The sequence below is a fragment of the Cupressus sempervirens genome, chromosome 8 (assembly GCF_028749045.1).
Source record: "Cupressus sempervirens isolate cs-2001-9-10 chromosome 8, ASM2874904v1, whole genome shotgun sequence".
Taxonomy (NCBI): Eukaryota; Viridiplantae; Streptophyta; class Pinopsida; order Cupressales; family Cupressaceae; genus Cupressus; species Cupressus sempervirens.
The window spans coordinates 374159799-374177727 of NC_143125.1; positions in this window are offsets into that span (position 1 = coordinate 374159799).

Genomic DNA, 17929 nt, shown 5'->3' on the forward strand with positions numbered 1-17929 from the left:
CCTCCTTAGTTTCTTCATGATATTACTTTCCTCTTCCATTTTTCCTTTTTGAACTCCTCTCTTTTCCTCTTCCTCTTTTACCCCCTCTAAAATAAATTCTCCTCCTTTTTATATCTTAATTTTAAGGAGTCATGTCTATTTGTTGAATCTCTCTTGACTTTTCATTAGATTTTAGTTAAATTTATATTATTCTATGTTATATTATTTATTTACTTACTTATTTTTGTTTATTATTATTTATTATGAAATTCTATTTAGAAAGTTAACATACTTTCTATAATATTGTCTCTTGTATTTAATTTTATTTCTATATTTACTTTTTAAAAATTTATTATTTTTAATTATTTAAAATATCATACTAAATATTATTTTATTAATAATATAGATTAAATAATTATTATTTCTTGGTTTTAAAAATATAACTTTATTATTATTTATTTAATAACATTTTATTATCTAAATATTATTAAACTTCTATCTTAAAATGAGGATATGACAGTCCACCCTTTCTCAAATTGCTTGTGCTCAAGCAATTATATGACTTCTTCTATTGAGTTGAAATTTATACTTATTTTAGTCTAAATTCTTAGGTTGCTATCATGGATATGTTTGAATCATTTCTAATAGTCATTAAATTCCTACATTAGTCTTTCATATAAATTATTTTCCTAAATCCCCTTTAACCCTATAAGATGCCAAGATCATGCTCTAATACCATTATAATGTCCTCATTAATAGGGTTAGTAAAGGACAAGTAATACCTGCAAAATAAATGTTAGAATCACAATGATAATAAAACTAACTATATTATTCTACCCTCTAAGTTAACCCCAATCTTAAGGATGTCTCTAGATCGGACTTCTTAGCTCATAGCTAACTCACTGTCATCCTAGGAGTACACCCCTTAAGATTCTTCTTAGATGGGCATCCTCTATCCAAGGCCAATGACATATGCATATGTTTGACAAAATCAAAATATTCTAGCACATCGATTATCAGCCATGGAAGACAATGGAGATCTTAATATCTCCATGCTCCATGCTTTGATATTGATTCTCAGCCATGGCAAATAATGTAGATCTTAATATCTCACATGTTCCATCCTTCGATTTCATATTGATTCTTGGCTATGGCAAACAATGGAGATCTTAATATCTCCATGCTCCATGCTTCAAGTTCTATTAATATCCATTGTGTTAACCCCATGAGCTAACACAATACTATCCACAAGTATGATTCATACATAAATACATAAACATAATTAAACAAATATAATCCATAAACATACCTTTCTTACCTTCTTCTTTTCCAAGAGTGACAACCTTTCATAATACAAACCCTTTTGAAAGTCACAATACTTCATAGTTATAATCCTTTCAAAAAGTCACAACACTTCATAACCAAAATCCTCTAGAAAAATCCCAATACTTTATAATCACAATATTTTTGAAGAGTCACAACTATTCATAATTATGACCAAAATATTCTAACACATCGATTATCAGCCATGGTAGATAATGGACATCTTAATATCTCCATGCTCCGTGCTTCGATATTGATTCTTGGCCATAGAAAACAATGTAAATCTTAATATCTCACATGCTCCATGCTTCGAGTTCACATTGATTCTTCACCATGGTAGACAATGGAGATCTTAATATCTCTATGCTCCATGCATCGAGTCTAATTAATATCCATGTTGTTAACCCCATGAGCTAACACAATATTATCCACAAGTATGATTCAAAAATATAAATAAATACATAAACATAATTACTTGAGACCAACGGTTTGAAATATACACAACTTTTCTCATTTTAACTTAGTAACATTGCAACTTTTGGCAATAGGCAAGATGTGGATGCCAAATCTAGACAAAGTCAAATCTCTAAAAATTGAGATAGGTTGTTGTAGAGCTAGATAATGTGATCCTATAGTACCTAACAGTTCATCAATACCTTGCATGAGCTCATATAAATGTCTGATCAAAGATCACAACCTAATGGTGCTTAAAGACCCTTAGCGACATTTTTGTTCAATTGATCGACACCATCGAAGGGACATTGTGGCTAAAACAAGGTTGGTCTTAAGCTAAAACTAACCAACTCTACAAAGTAGATGGTTCAATCCTAGGATCAATGGTTTGAAATATACACAACCTTACTCATTTTAAGTGAGCAACATTGCAACTTTTGGCAATAGGCAAGATATGGATGCCAAATCCAAACAAAGTCAAATCTCTAAAAATTAAGATAGGTTGTTCTAGGCCTAGATAATCTAATCATGTAGCACCTAATAGTTTGTCAATACCTTGCGTGAGCTCAGAGAAATGCTTGATCAAAGATCGCAGCCTAATGGTACTTAGAGACCCTTAGGGACACTTCTGTTTAGTGTGGTTGATACCTTCAAAGGAATGTTATGGTTGAAATGAGGTTGGTCTGAGGCTAAACCTGACCAACTAGAGCTAACAGAGTAGATAGTTTGAAATATACACAATCGTACTCAATTTAACTGAGCAACATTGCAACTTTTGGCAATAGGCAAGATATGAATGCCAAATCCAAACAAAGTTGAATCTCTAAAAATCTATCGATGCTTCAAGGGTCTATAAGACCATTGGTCAACCCACTCTTTCGATTCATATTCATCCCATAAATGATGCATACATCAAGAGAAAAAGCACGCAAGCTTTCTAGTATGAATAGTTAGTGATGTTGCATTTAAACTTCAAAATGAATGCATCTCACTTAATCTTGTAAGTGTACAACAATCTTGAAAATTTTCAATGCTAGGTTCACGTATCAACCAAAAATATCTAGAAACCATAGACTTACCTATATTACCTGGTTCCATCATAGAATTTCACCATTAGACAATTGTTTCAACATTTTCTAATATTGTGCCACCTTCATACTTTAATTCCTCTCTACTAAGGTCTATTTTCACACATACTCTAGCACCATCATGCTCCTCCTTTCCATGTCCTACCTCAATGAAATTCCAAAAATATTGCACTCCACTTGTCACATGCATCCTACTCAACCAATAGAACATCCTTGCATTCTTGAATTGTGCGATGTAATTGTCTAAACATATAATGTGTTGATTTTATCTTTCATCTCTTTCCCTCAAATTTTCATAGAAAACTCTAAAATATCCTTGCACAAACTTTGATGAATGAGTTTGATCATCACTAAAATAGAAGTGATACTATCTTAATATTTTTCTATCATCCTTTGTACTATCATCTGCATGAATAAATTCTATGTGTACAAAAATTGACACTTCATAGAGTTGTAATACATTGGTTGCACTTCATTTTAAGGTTTTCATGTATGTTTTTTAGTGAAGTCAACAACTAACACAATTTTACCCAAGGGAAAAGTGCCCTTACACAACTTGAATTGCTCATCTAACCATCCAGCTCTATGTATATGACCTATGTATTCAAAAACCATTTTCTCTTGAAATAATTTCATAAAATTAGTTACACATACATCACTTTTCACTAATTCACACCTCTTTAATTCTTTTTCATCTTTAACACCATATATAACTAATTTTTACTTTCCAAGATAAATTAGTGTCTTACCAATTTCATGTGTGATATCTAGATGTAGGAATCTATGCAATTTTTGCAAACCACCACATTGAGAGCAAAAACCTTTCAAACACATGGTCTTATAATAAATGCACCCATCATCTCATTTACATAGTACACTTGCAATAAATTCTCTTGGTGACTTAGGAAGTAATTGTAGACCACATTCCTGCAATATTTTGTTAGTATGCAAAGTACAACATATATAATAATAAACATCATAATGCATAGAAAACTCAACATGAACCCTACAACAACATGTAGTGAGTGTATGATTTATCTTAACGTATAATGGTTTTTTCATCTCAAAAAACCTTTGGCTGATTTTAACTTAAGGAAATCTTTGAAGAAATATTTCATAAAATTGTGTTTGAGTTGTATCCAAAAATGTTTTGCATGTGGGTCACGGTTTATTTTTCCAATTTTACTTTTGACAAAATCTTTTTGATTTGGGGAAGCCCTTGTATTGTCACGCCAAAATTTTTCCATTTTATGTTTTTAGTACATCAACAATAACTTTATCCTTACATGGGAGTCTACCTTGGAATGACCAAAAAGAAGTCTCATTAGAATTCTAAATTTTTTCTTGCCTCACTAAGGCTTGACTAACGTTGTTCTACTTATCCTTAATGATTTACTTGTTTTTCTTATCATACGAGTTTTTTCTATTTTCTTTCCCATTATGGTTGATGTGAGGACCCGTCAAGTTTTATTAGCATCATTAGTATGTTCTTTTGAACCAATGGATTTGTATGCATCAAAGAGATTTCTAACAATGGTTCTTTCACTACTATTTTTAAATGTTCTTAACCCCAAAACTCTCATTGTCTCTCTAAATTTTAGTTTTTTAACCATTTCAACAAGAAGTTGGCATCTTCCACTTTGATTTAAATTTTCAAAATAGTTATTCCAAATATTTTGAACAATTCTCCTACAATTTCTTTCTAACATTTATCATGCATTGGCTTCAAAATATTTTCATCAATGTCAATTAGAAACTTTGGTTTTCTACGAATTATTCTAGGAGATGTTGGTATAGACACATGTTCTATATTTTCATTACTTACATCATGTGCATTCATCATTTCAACTTGAGATGTCACATTAGGGGCATCAAGTGACATAATTTTATTTGTCATAATCATTTCAACTGGGGTATGTTGAACATTTTTATTTATCAAATTAGGTGCATTTTCAGCATCAATATCAATAGGTAGATTTTCATCACTTACATTGGAGGCATTTGATGATGTACCTTCATATAATCTCCTCATATGCTCCCTTGTTTTTTTCTTTGCTGCCTCTCATTTTTCAATTGTTCCTCTCTTGTTCTTTCCCATGATTGTAGATGAAAATTACCCTACAAACAATAACATGAATAAAATAAACAATAATATACTAACATGATTATTTTATGCTCAATCATAAGATACTAACATAAAATAATATGTTGGCACATGGAAAATATCAAATTTAGCATTTCCAAGCACAAAAAAACATAAAATTGCATACCTAGTCTACAAATACATGTGAATGATAGTAGAATCTGGTCTCGATGGCACTGAACAACATGATAACCATTGACATGCTATTTTATTTATAGTTCTCAATAACCTGATCGAGTTCTAGTTTACTACCACAAAGGTAGATTGAAGGAGGGAGGGAGTGATGGAGAGAGAGGGTGAGGATAGGATAAAGAGATAGAAGAGGATACAAAGAGGGTTATAGAGAGAGAGAGAGAGAGAGAATACCTGAGATATGAGAGATTATGGGATAGGAGGGGTGGAGAGAGAGAGATTATGGGATAGGAGGGAGGGAGAGAGAGAGAGAGAGAGAGAGAGAGAGAGAGAGAGAGAGAGAGAGAGAGATTACGGGATAGGAGCGAGAGAAAGAGATTATGGGAGATTAGAGGATATGATAGAAAGAGTGAGAGAGAGATGGAGAGAATGAGAGAGAGGGATAGAAAAAGAGAGGGGGCATAGGACAAAGAGATAATGGGAGAGAGAGAGAGAGAGAGAAAGGATGGGATGGATAGAAGAATTAGAGGATATGATAGAAAGAGTAAAAGGTACAAGTAGATGAGTGTGTGTGTGAGAGAGAGAGAGAGAGATTAGGGGATATGATAGAAGAGTGAGAGAGAGGTGGAGAGAATGAGTGAGAAATAAGGGGAGAGAAGAATGAGAGAGAGAGAGAGAGAGAGAGAGAGAGAGAGAGAGAGAGAGAGAGAGAGAGAGAGATTAGGAGATATGATAGAGTGAGAGAGAGATCATGGATATGATGTAGAAAGAGTGTGAGAGAGCTAGAAATATTGAGTGAGAGAGAAGGGGATAGGAGAAAGAGAGAGAGGGGATTTGTGTGTGTGAGTGAGAGAGAGATGAGAGGATATGGTACAAAGAGAGAGAGAGAGAGAGAGAGAGAGAGAGAGAGAGAGAGAGAGAGAGAGAGAGAGAGAGAGAGAGAGAGAGAGAGAAAGAGAGAGGGGGGGGGGGGAGACAGATATTTGGGGAAAGGATAGAAATATTGAGAGAGAGAAAGGGATAGGAGAAAGAGGGAGGGGGGATAAGGGAGGGAGGGAGAGAGAGAGAGAGAGAGAGAGAGAGAGAGAGAGGATGGAGAGACATTAAGATATACAATATAAAGAGTGAGAGAGAGAAGGGGATAGGAGAAAGAGAGACGAGGATAGGTAAAGATTAAAAATGAGAGAGAGGGAGTGATGTAGAGAGAGGATGAGATGGAGACAAGGATTGGGGGATATGATAGATAATATTTTATTAGAATATATAACCTGATCTCTCCCTCTCCCTCTCCCTCTCCCTCTCCCTCTCCCTCTCCCTCCCTCCCTCTCTCTCTCTCTCTCTCTCTCTCTCTCTCTCTCTCTCTCTCTCTCTCTCCCTTAATCTAACCTTGTGAAGTAGTAATACAAAACCCAATCAGGTTCTAAATGCATTTTTTTTCATAACCTAATCGGGTTATTTAAATCCCAAAATCTCGATCAAGTTATGGCTTTGTGATAGGCTAGGAAAATGACCTAGAGACTTGGGAGATTGTTTTCCCTCCATTTGTTTTCCTTTAGACATTTTTTCATCTTCTAAGATGAATTCTTGTCTTTGCCTTCATCAAGTTTTCTAATAGTGAAGTGGGTATCTCTAAAATCATCATCACCATAATCTTACAAATCTTCTTAGCTTTCTAATCATTTTTTTTTTCATTTTTTGGACAATATTAACATTGTAAACTTTAATTACTTTAACCAATGCCTTGACATTACTCATAGACATATGTATACCATTTCTTTAATAAATTTTCATATACTTCCCAAATTAAATTACTATTCTACACTTGATTCTATACACTTAAAATACAAAAGTTTTCATTTTCAATTATTTTTATGCAAGTTATGCTCAACACATAAACAGGTACCAAAATTTCAAGATGCAGACAGTTCAATAATTCATAATTAAAAAAATACTCATTATAAAATTACAGAAAAATACAAAACTTCTAGATATGACTCTTAACTATCATCCTACCAAAGAGATATGCAAGATACTAAATATAACTTGGTGTTTTGTGGTGTACACGAAAACAACTATGTTATGTTTTCTAAAAAAATAAGAACTATTTTTCATGTGCACAAGGTTTGACCCACCTAATCTTATCCATTTTGTAAAAAATATAGCATTTTAGAAAGTAGATTCAAAGTACTACAACTTATATGTTTAATACATCTTGTCATTTTTAGTGGATGACCCTCAAATGTGTCATCCAAATTTAGGTTTACCTAATTCCAAAAAAAATGTGTCCACTTATACCCCCTTTTTATACACCATCTTGGTGCACTCACCCATATGTAATAGCCAAAAGAGCCAAGAACATAAGTGATCATGTCTGAGTTGTAGATCCCAGGGAGAGTAGTGCAAAGTTGTAGATAGGTCCAAGGAGCATCAAAGAGATCTATATACACAAGCTAAGTAAAGTAGATATTCAAATTAGATCATTCTCTCTATTGTTTCCTAATCGCTACAATAGTAAATCTCATTGAGGGTGGACTTTAACAAATTGGGATATAGAATGAAGGGAAGCGGGTGGGAGAGAGATCGAGAAGTGCATGTTCAAATTTCAAACCTAGTGCCAGGCGAGAAATCTCAGGGGGGTGGATCTCAAAAACTAGGTATGCAGGATGGGATCCAGGTTGACTATGGAGAGGCAGAGTCTAGGGATGGGGACCCACGTGCAGATGGTGGAACCCAACAAAAGCCAAAAACACAATCCAAGGTGGACAAACTAGGGAATCTCCTAGTGAATTGGGCCTCACTCTTTGGTTTTAAGCCTTTGAGTAAGATGTCTTTCCCTTTGGTTAAGGTTGTGTTAGGTCTGGAAAAGGGATCATGCACGATTGCCATTCTAGACAAAAAATTTGACCACAGTATTGCTACGATGGTTTCCACACTTATGGGAAAGTTTATGGGTCAGAGACCAAACATCAATGTTGTCCAGTCCTTCACATCAAAGAAATGGAGTCTGAAAGGGAAAGTCAGTGTTATCGCTATGGAAAAAAGATTTCTTTCTTTTGAATTCACTTATAAAGAGGACATGGCCAACATCCTATGTAAAGGACCCTGGATCATTGGAAGGGCTACCCTGATGCTGCAAAAATGGTCTTCTAAATTGGATTTAAATGAATCTTTCTATCAGTAAGCTCTAGTATGGGTAAGACTCCCTGAGCTGCCCTTGGAATTCTGGAGTGAGGATGTTTTTATGGGTGTGGCCAGTTCTTTTGGAGAGCTTCTCTCCATAGACCCAACTACTGCTTCTAAGAGCAAGCTAACCTATGCAAGGATCTATATAGGTGTAAGGGAAGGGGATGATATGTCTGAAGTGGTATACTTTCAATCAAAACTTGGCACGCATATTCAGTAGTTGGATTATGAGAGTGTCCCTTTTGGATGTTTTCATTGTTTTAAGACAGGCCATAAGGCTTTTCAATGCCCAAAAGCAAAGTCAGTTCAAAAGAAGAAGAATCCCTCTGCTTCTCTCTTCAAGGTCAAGAAAGTATGGAAAATAAAGACCACCAACTAGGACCAAAAGGGTCCTCTTTCAGCAAATCAAAAGGTAGCAGAAGCTTCAAAGAAGTTAAATCGATTACAACCCTCTGATTCCACTCTACCTTTGGGCATGGATGGAAAGATTGTTCCTCAGGTTGAGTTGTTGGAGATAGCCCTGAACTCCTCTCTAGTCATTAGGGAGTGGAAAATGATTAATGTCCAACCCCAACTAACTGAGGGTGCTCTGGCTGAGGGAAGGTTGGATCCTCAAGTGATTTCAGGAGATGAGGAAGGCAAGGAAGCCCCATAGTAGGCTATTCAGGAGGCTATGATGTTAAGCTCACCACTTTCTATTGGTAGGCTTGACCTGGCTTCCATTGAGGTGGAGAAGGATAGAGTTAATAGGGATATTATCATCTATCAAGATCGAGAGAAAAATCTTGTTTCCTCTATAGCTAAAGGGACCAGCACAGGAAAGTTGGATGTTTTGGTGAAGGAACTAGACTAGTGGGAGGATCTTCCAACCAACCCAAAGATTGCACTTAAGGCTTCTAGGGAGTTGAATTTTGGCATGGAGAGTGAAGTTCATCTATCCCCTAAGCCCAAGAAGAAAAATGTGAGAGAACCTTCTTTGGCCTCTCCGGTGGAGACTAGAAGCAACTGCAAACTGGATGTGGGCTTAGTAGCCAAAAGAGGAAAAAAATTAGAGAAGGAAGCTAGAGAGGAGGAGACCAGAAGAAGCTTGGAGAATGGGTGCCAGAGAACTCTTTAGGAGTGTTCCAAGAATTAATCATGAAGATTATATCATGGAATATTAGGGGCCTTAATGGAGCCCATAAGCAAGAAATTATTAGGAACCTGATCAGAGATCAGAGACCAAACATTTTGATGATCCAGGAAACTAAGATGAAAAAGGACTTTTTGGGGAAGATTAAGTTTAGCAACTTGATGAGTGGGGAGGCTTCAAACTCTGATGGTGCCTCTGGGGGACTGTTGACCCTTTTTAACACCAAAAATTTTAGACTAGAATCTGCTTACAATGAAGGTAATATTCTTTTGTGTAAAGTTTTTCATATCCCTTCCAATGATAGGTTCTTGCTAAATTTATATGCTCCCAACAATAAGAGAGAAGGAAAGAATTACTGGACTAGAGCTTGGAGTCTAGTGCAAAGTAGAAATTTAAAGAAAGGAATTATTATGTGTGACTTTAACACTCCTCAGTTGGATGAGGAGAAGAAGGGAGGTCTACCTCCAGATTGGGAAAGTAAGAATGACCTTTCAGAATTCATTAATGGTTTGGCTTTTCTAGATATGGACCTCATGGGAGGTGCCTTTACTTGGTCAAATAAATGCATTAGTCAAGAATGTATTTAGGTCAGATTGGATAGAGCTCTTATCGCTCCCGACTGGCTGCAGTATTCCTCTTGCAAATTAGCTCTTTTGCACAAAGTGGGTTCTGACCACTTCCCTATTTCCCTTTTGGTTGTTCCTTTAGGCCCCAAAAGGCCTCCACCTTTTTGTTTTGAAAAAATATGGACCTCCCAACCTAATCTTTTACACAAGATTGAGCTCTGGTGGAGTATTGATGTGGAAGGCACAGCTATGTACAGGGTAGCCAAAAAACTAAGCAATGTTAAAAGGATGGTTAAAGCTTGGAACAAGTCTAATTTTGGCCACATATTTTTTGAGAAGAAAGTCCTATCTGACAATCTTTCTTCTATCCAAGCCTCAATTCAAGAGGATGGGTATGACGAGTTAAACAAAAAGGCTTAGTTGTCTATCCTTTCAGATTTACACAATATTATCAGTAAAGAGGAGAAGTTTTGGAGACAAAGATCAAGGGTTAACTGGCTCAAAGAGGGAGACTAGAATATGAAATTTTTTCATCTTACTACTCTAAAACATCATGCTAATAATAGAATCATAGGTTTAAAGAAAGGTCAGGGAACGCTGACCAAGGATGAGGAAATCTCAACTAAGGTCATTTCTTTCTCCTCCTCCCTATTGTCTTGGGATCCTATGCTATCCAAAGTGGATCAGGATGACATTATTTCCTGCATCTCTTAGATCATCCTTCCTCACCATAATAAACTATTGCGAGCCATTCCCTCTAATTCAAAAGTTGAAGAAGCTCTCTTCTCTCTACTGGTAGATAAATCTCCTAGCCCTAATGGTTTCCCTTCTTTCTTTTTCCAATTGTTTTGGCCTATTTTGATGAAGGATGTGGTGAAGGCTATTTAGAAATTCTTTAGGGATAGAAGCATTCTCAAGGATATTAACTCTACTTTTTTAGTTCTCATTCCTAAAGTCCTAGGAGCCAATTCCTTGGACAAGTTTAAACCAATTAGTCTTTGCAATTCTTTTTACAAGATCATTTTGAAGGTTCTTACTTCCAGGTTGCTCAAACTCCTCCTTTTGGTTATTTCTCAATAGAAAACTAGTTTTGTCCCAGGCAAACAAATTTTAGACTCCATAATGATGGTGCATGAATTGATTCACTCTATGGAAGTTGGACAAAGGGAAGGGATTTTACTTAAACTAGACCTCTCAAAAGCCTATGACAAGGTTGACTGGTCTTTCCTAGATATGGTGATTAAGGCTTTTGGGTTTGATGACAAAACTTGTAAGCTAATCTCTCAGCTAGTTACTACTTCCTCACTTGTTGTCTTAGTCAATGGATCCCCCTCTAATTTTTTCAAACCTTCTCATGGTCTTCGTCAGGGGGATCCTCTCTCACCTATTCTATTCATAATCTTGGCAAAATGCATAGGCAGACTTATAGAGAAGAATAAGAAGGAAGGGAGAATCAAAGGTTTTAAAACTTCTTCTAAAAGTGCCCCTTTTATGCATCAACAATTTGTTGATGATACAATAATGGGAGGGGAGGCTTCTATTAAGGAGGCAAAGGCAATGAAGGACATCTTGTATATCTATTCCAGAGGGTCAGGATAGTCCATCAACTAGGAAAAGAGTTATGTTTTCTTTATCAACACTCCTGAGGATAGATAGAAGAAAATCTCTAGAGTTTTGGGATGTAGTGTGGGGAAGCTTCCTCTACCTATCTTGGGCTTCCTTTGAGCATGAATCCTCTTGATTCTTTCTAGAACAACATTATGGATAGATTTAGTAAGAAGCTGGTTGGTTGAAAAGGGGCCTCTCTTAGCCAAGTTGGAAAATGCCAACTAGTTAAATCCACTCTTCAGAACTTGCCTATTTATTCTTTGAGCCTTTTTGTGATCCCTAGGAAATTTGCTGAGAGGATGAAAAAAATTCAAAGAGACTTCTTATGGGTGGGAGCTGAAAAGAATAAAAGGTATCCTCTTGTTGCTTGGGAAAAAGTTTGCCTCCCTAAGAAATATTGAGGTCTAGGCATCAGGAAGCTTACTCACCTTGAAAAGGCTCTTTTGGCTAAGCAAATATGGCGTATCTTTAGTAGCACAGGGGAATGGAGAGACATTATGGAAAACAAGTATATAAAGATGCCCTCTAAATAGTTTACCCTCCTCAACAAAGATATCCCAAGAGGTTTTGCTATTTGGAATGGTTTTTTAAAAGCCAGGGACCTAGCAAATTCTAGAGTCTCTTGGAAATTGGGAAATGGGGAGAATATCTAGTTCTATTTCGATAGTTGGCTTATTTAGGGCCCTCTTATGAACAACCCCAGCTATGAGGTCTAGGTGAATGTCTGCATCAACCATTTTGGGCAAAAAGTTAGTAACTATAGGAATGACCAGGGATGGATAGACCTATTCATCTTCTCTAAAGATCTTAATCCAATCATGATAATGCTAACCTCTATGGCCCTAAATAAAAATAGGGATGAATTGGTTTGGGGAGATAATGCCAATGGGCTATATACTGCTGCCTCTAGGTATTTGACCCTTTGGAGATTAAATGAGATTCCTCCTTGGTCGAGGGCTTGGCTTCCTGGCCTCATTCCAAAAATTAATACATTCTATTGGCTACCTCTATAAGACAAAATCCTCACCTAGGATAACCTCATTAAAAGAGGTCATATTATGCCTAGCAGATGTGTGTTATGTAAAGATTAGATGGAGACTGGCAATCATTTGTTCATTCATTCCTCTTTCTCTAAGGAGGTTTGGGTTTTCCTAACCCAAGACTTAGGCTTCATCTGGTGTGTGCCTTTTAACCTTATAGATTTCTTCTATCAATGGAAATGCATGTTCAATAGGTCTGATTTGCAAGAATTAAGTTCCTAGATCTTGCCTCATTTCTGTTGGAGTATCTAGAAGGAGAGAAATAACAGAATCTTCAGAGATAAAGAGGAGCCGGCTATAGTGATAGGAAAGAAAATATTTGCAAACACACTATTCAGTAAGGAAAGGGGGAGATATAGAATTAGGTGGCAGAAAAAAGGAGAAGGCAAAAGACAGAAAGACGAAAAGGCAGGAAGTCAAATGGCTTCTCCCCCCAGAAGGATGGCATAAAGCCAACTTCGACGGAGCATCCAAGGGAAATCCTGGCTCCTCGAGATGTGGAGGCATAATAAGGAATGAAAATGGAGATGGTATTTTGGATTTTTCCCTACCGCTAGGATTTCAAACCAACCACTTTGCAGAAACAAATGCTACGTGTAATGCTATCAAATTGGCATTTGAAATTGGAGTTACTAACCTTTGGCTTGAAGGGGATTCAAACAACATTATAAATTTTATTAATGGCAACTCTCAGCCATCATGCTCAATTGCAAATCTTATTGATGAGACTCGTGAGACTCTTGCCAAATTCAATAGAGTCCACGTCACTCATATTTTTTGGTTAGCTAACCCGATTGCTGACAAGTTTGCTAATATAGGGGTCAGCGCAAACCAAATTATGACTTGGCATCCCAGAAATATTTTTCCCACATATGTCAAAAGCATGATCAAACTGGACAAGATCCAAGGAAGTATAGAGAAGATCAATGTGCAATTATGAGTATGAATGGATCAAGGGGAAAGGGTACTTCCCAAAAAGGTAGCATGGGAAATTGTAATTGCTGTAATTTATTACAAACTTTTCAACATGCTTTATGGGTCATTTTTTGCATTTGCAATAGGAGCAACAGAATGGTTATTTCTTTATGTATTTTTCTCAAACAAAGAGGTTCCTATCTGTCATAGTGCGAGGTGCAGAAAGGAGCCAGTTGGTGAAATAGAGAAATGAAGGAGTAGGGAAAAAGTTTGGGAGCAGTTGGATCAGGGCAAGATTACCAGATACATTACGAAACAGCATGGTTTTGATTAGGAGGTGACCAATAGTATGGTTGGTTCATGGAAAGATGACAGAGTTAAGGTGAATGGGGTTTCTTTCATGATCATTGAGGAGGTGATATCGATTGTTTTTGAAATCTCGATTGAGGGTTTTATGTTTTTCAAGGACAAGAAGCTCTCGGCTAATGTTGTGCTAGATTTTGTGAAGGATACAGAGGAACTGAAATCCCTAAAGAAGATTGACACGTACTATGTTCCTAATACCATGAAGAAACTATGGAGGTATGTTCTAAGAGTTGTAATCGAGTACATTACTCTGGACCCTAAGTTTGATCGGGCTCTTACCCACCACTTTGTTCTTTTGAATCATTTTTGGCATAGCTATAAAATTTCTTTTCCTTTTCACTTGTTAACTTCCATGAGCAAGGCTATGGTTAGCTTCAAAAAGAAGCCCACTGATAACCCCGCTCTGCATGAGGGGCTCTTGCTGCTCATTTATGAGCACTTTAAGGCTCAAAATATAAGCAATGCCCACCCTCAGACTAAGAATGTGACCTCTAAAAGCTCTAGTTTCTCTTCAGACTAGGATGATATTCAGAGCTTTAGCTCTGAGGATGGTGAGATTTCTTCCACTGATAAAATTGTCACCCTTTAGGTCAACAATTTGCCTTCTTCCATTACCCCAAGTAGGAAAAGCCCTAGGGCTAATGGGCAGAAGCAACCTATGAAGGATGTGAAGGTTGATAGCGATGATGAGAAGGATGTGGAGACAAAAGAGGAGGAAAAGGAGATGTAGGAGGAAAATAAGGAAGACCAGGGAGGGAAGAAATGCAAGAGGGAGGGTCTAGAGGATGAGAGATTGCAGCAAGAATGGGATATATCTTTGCTGCCTCTTTCTCCTATCCATACTCAAGCCCAACCTAAGGAGAAAAAAATGGATTCTAAGACTGAGGGTGGGTAGGTGCAGGTTAAAGACAGGAGGAAAGCTTGGAAAAAATTTAATGTTAGGACCTTGAAAATGGGCATTTTTAGAGAGGCCACGAACTTGCTGGTCCTTGTGGAAAACCAAGAAGAGGCACGAATTGAAGAACGTATAGACCCAATGATTGTGGCTATTTCAGATAATGCAAGAGAATCTGGGCTAAACCTATTGAACAATCCCCATAATAGTATGATTGATAACTTTAGATCAATCAAGTGGCTTTTCCATGAGCTAGAGGAGGTCAAAGAGCAGGTGGGTCATATGGAGGATAACAGGAATGGAGTGGATTTTGATAATAGAGATGGAAATGGTGAGAGGCTCAGTTTGGCAGAGAGAAGGATTAACAACCTCAAAATCTACAATCATAATCTCTCGAACTAGATGATTTTGCTGCTAAGCTCCATTAACAACAACATTATTTCTTTAACTGGTTGGATCAAAGACAGAGTTATGAAGGAAGACGAGGAAGGAAAAGACAAGGAAAAAGCCAGACTGGTAGTCAACACTACAAAGGACAACATCAATAATGGTCAGGACTAGGAGGATCAAAGGGCGCACCAGCAAGAGACTAAGGAGAACCAGATGGCCTATGAGGCTGCTCAGGCCATGCAAGACTTGGAGAGAAAGAACGAGGACTAATCCACTGCCTGTTCTTTTATCTCAATCTTTTTTTTGGCTTTTTGTCAGGGCTTTTTCCTTTGTCATTTCTAAGTAGTTTCTGTTCTTGGTCTTTTCTATGATCTTTGTTTTTAGGTTGGGCCTTGAGCTTATTATCATCCTTTGAACTTGAACTCTTTTGGCTGGGCTTTTCACACTTATTATTAGCCTTGTTATTGTTTTAACTGTTGGGTTTCAGGGTCCTTGTAAAACCTATTTATCTAATCAAAAACAAATTCTTTGTATTAAACTCCCTAACAAGGTGTCACATTAGTTTGTGTTTAAAATTTCTTTAACTAGACTTCTCTTAATCAAGAAAAACTTTCATAGGTCATATGTAAATCCCTTAACTATGCGGTACCTAATGGTGTCCTTTTAATATTTAACAAAGACAAGCTCTTGACAAGACAAACTTTAGGAGAGTGCAAACTTTGTGAGGATCACCTCACATACTATGATTTTCACCTAAGCTAAGTTTCCATGAGATAAATGCCTATATTATGTGATGTTATGTTTGTCTTTATTATTTTTCCTTAATTGTGATTAGTTAAGTCATAGGTAGTATTAACCAATAGACCAGTTTGAAGATAGAAAGGTGTGAAAATTTAAAGTTAATACACTCATGGGTGGACCATTAGAGTTGTCTCAAAAGAAAATTGGGAATTAGTGACAACATAAAGGAAATTATGTGAACATTATAAGGTCTATTGTGCAATTAGCTACAAACTTAGCCATGTAGACATGAGGGAGCTTCATCAGTAGTGAATTCAACATAAAGTCTCTACAAAGTGTTTATTGAGATTTAGAGTGAAGAGTTTGTTGACTGATATGGAGCCATTATAACTACATTCATTGTTGGCTAAGGAGAAGTCAAGAGTATGAACATAAGTACTGCTCTAATTTAGTAACTAATCATTACAAGTTTGAAGGTCAAGATATGATTTGAACTATTCAATATTTTATTTAAATCAAACAATATTGTGCTATTGGATCCTCAACAATGATTTATTTTGTATGAAGTATGTATATTGATTCTAAGAAAATAGTTGTTTAGATATATTATTTAAATAGTTTTTTTTGAACAAAGTGGCAAGTTACTAGTAAGATAATATTTAATTTTAAAAAAATTGATTAAGAGCTCATTGAAAAAAGAAATAGTTAAAAAACTCCAAATCATAGCTTATGTAAACAAAGTACTAAAAAGGTAAAATTTGTGATCCCAAAGGACTACATTCTACATTTTATAGAAAGAGCATTAATTCTTCTTTGACAAACCCATCACAGTCATACCCAGTAAACATGGCATTCCACACACTTCTCATCCACTTATTAAATCCAAAAACTAACATGCACTAAAAAGCACATCATGATTGGAGTACAAATTTAAAATATTACTAATTGCATACAAGACGGATATGATTTCGTTGTTGAAAACAACATATCATATAGGTGTAGGAAATGATAATAGTAGCATAGGTAAACTCATTTGGCTTCTCACCTTATAGATTCAATTTCATGTATAGTTTGAGTCTCCAAGTTGTTCCCATCATAACCATATCCTATGATCATTGCATTCCATGCCACATTATTAATCCCTGCCTTATATGGAGCTAATGTTCCCATTAGCACACACCCCCCTCCCCCCCCGCCCACAATTAATTTCAGCCCCAAAAATAATGTCATATTCCTAGATTTATAAGGTTCAATTTTTTTAATGAATTATGATATAATAATTTTGGTTTTCTCATTGGATGGGGACAATTTTTCTAAGGATAAATTCTATTTATTTGAAACAAAAATAAAGAAAAAGTAAGTGTTCATTACACCACCATTTTCCAACACTGACAACCACCATTTTCCAACACTGACACAAAGGAAAAGTGTCATATCAGTCAGAGTGCAGCAGTGCATCCGAATTCGATGTACAATTTATTTTCTTTTTTATCACACCTCTCTTGTAAATTAAAGATTATGGAGTGGATGTTTCAGATGATGACAGTAAATAACTATTTTATCACACCAACATTAGGGCTTGTTTGGTTGTTGGCATAGGAATTGAAAATTAGAATAGAAAAATGGAATGGGAATGGAAATGGGGAATGGGAATAGAAAAGGGCAATTGGTTCGCTTGGAATTCGATTGGGAATATGTTAATCCATTGTTTGGTTGTACAAAAATGGAATAGGAATAAGGTAAAGTTTTGTATTTTTAAAAATATTTCCCTTAAATTTTTTGTTTTAACTTTTTGTTTAAATTTGGTTGATTTTTCCAATAATGGTAAAAAGGTTAATTTAATTTAATTTTTATTTCATTCATTGAAGTTAATGAGAAATATAATTTATTTCAATATTTTAAACAAATAGATATAATAAAAAAATTATGTTAAATAAAAATATGAACTAAAAAAAAAATGTTTAAATTTTTTTTT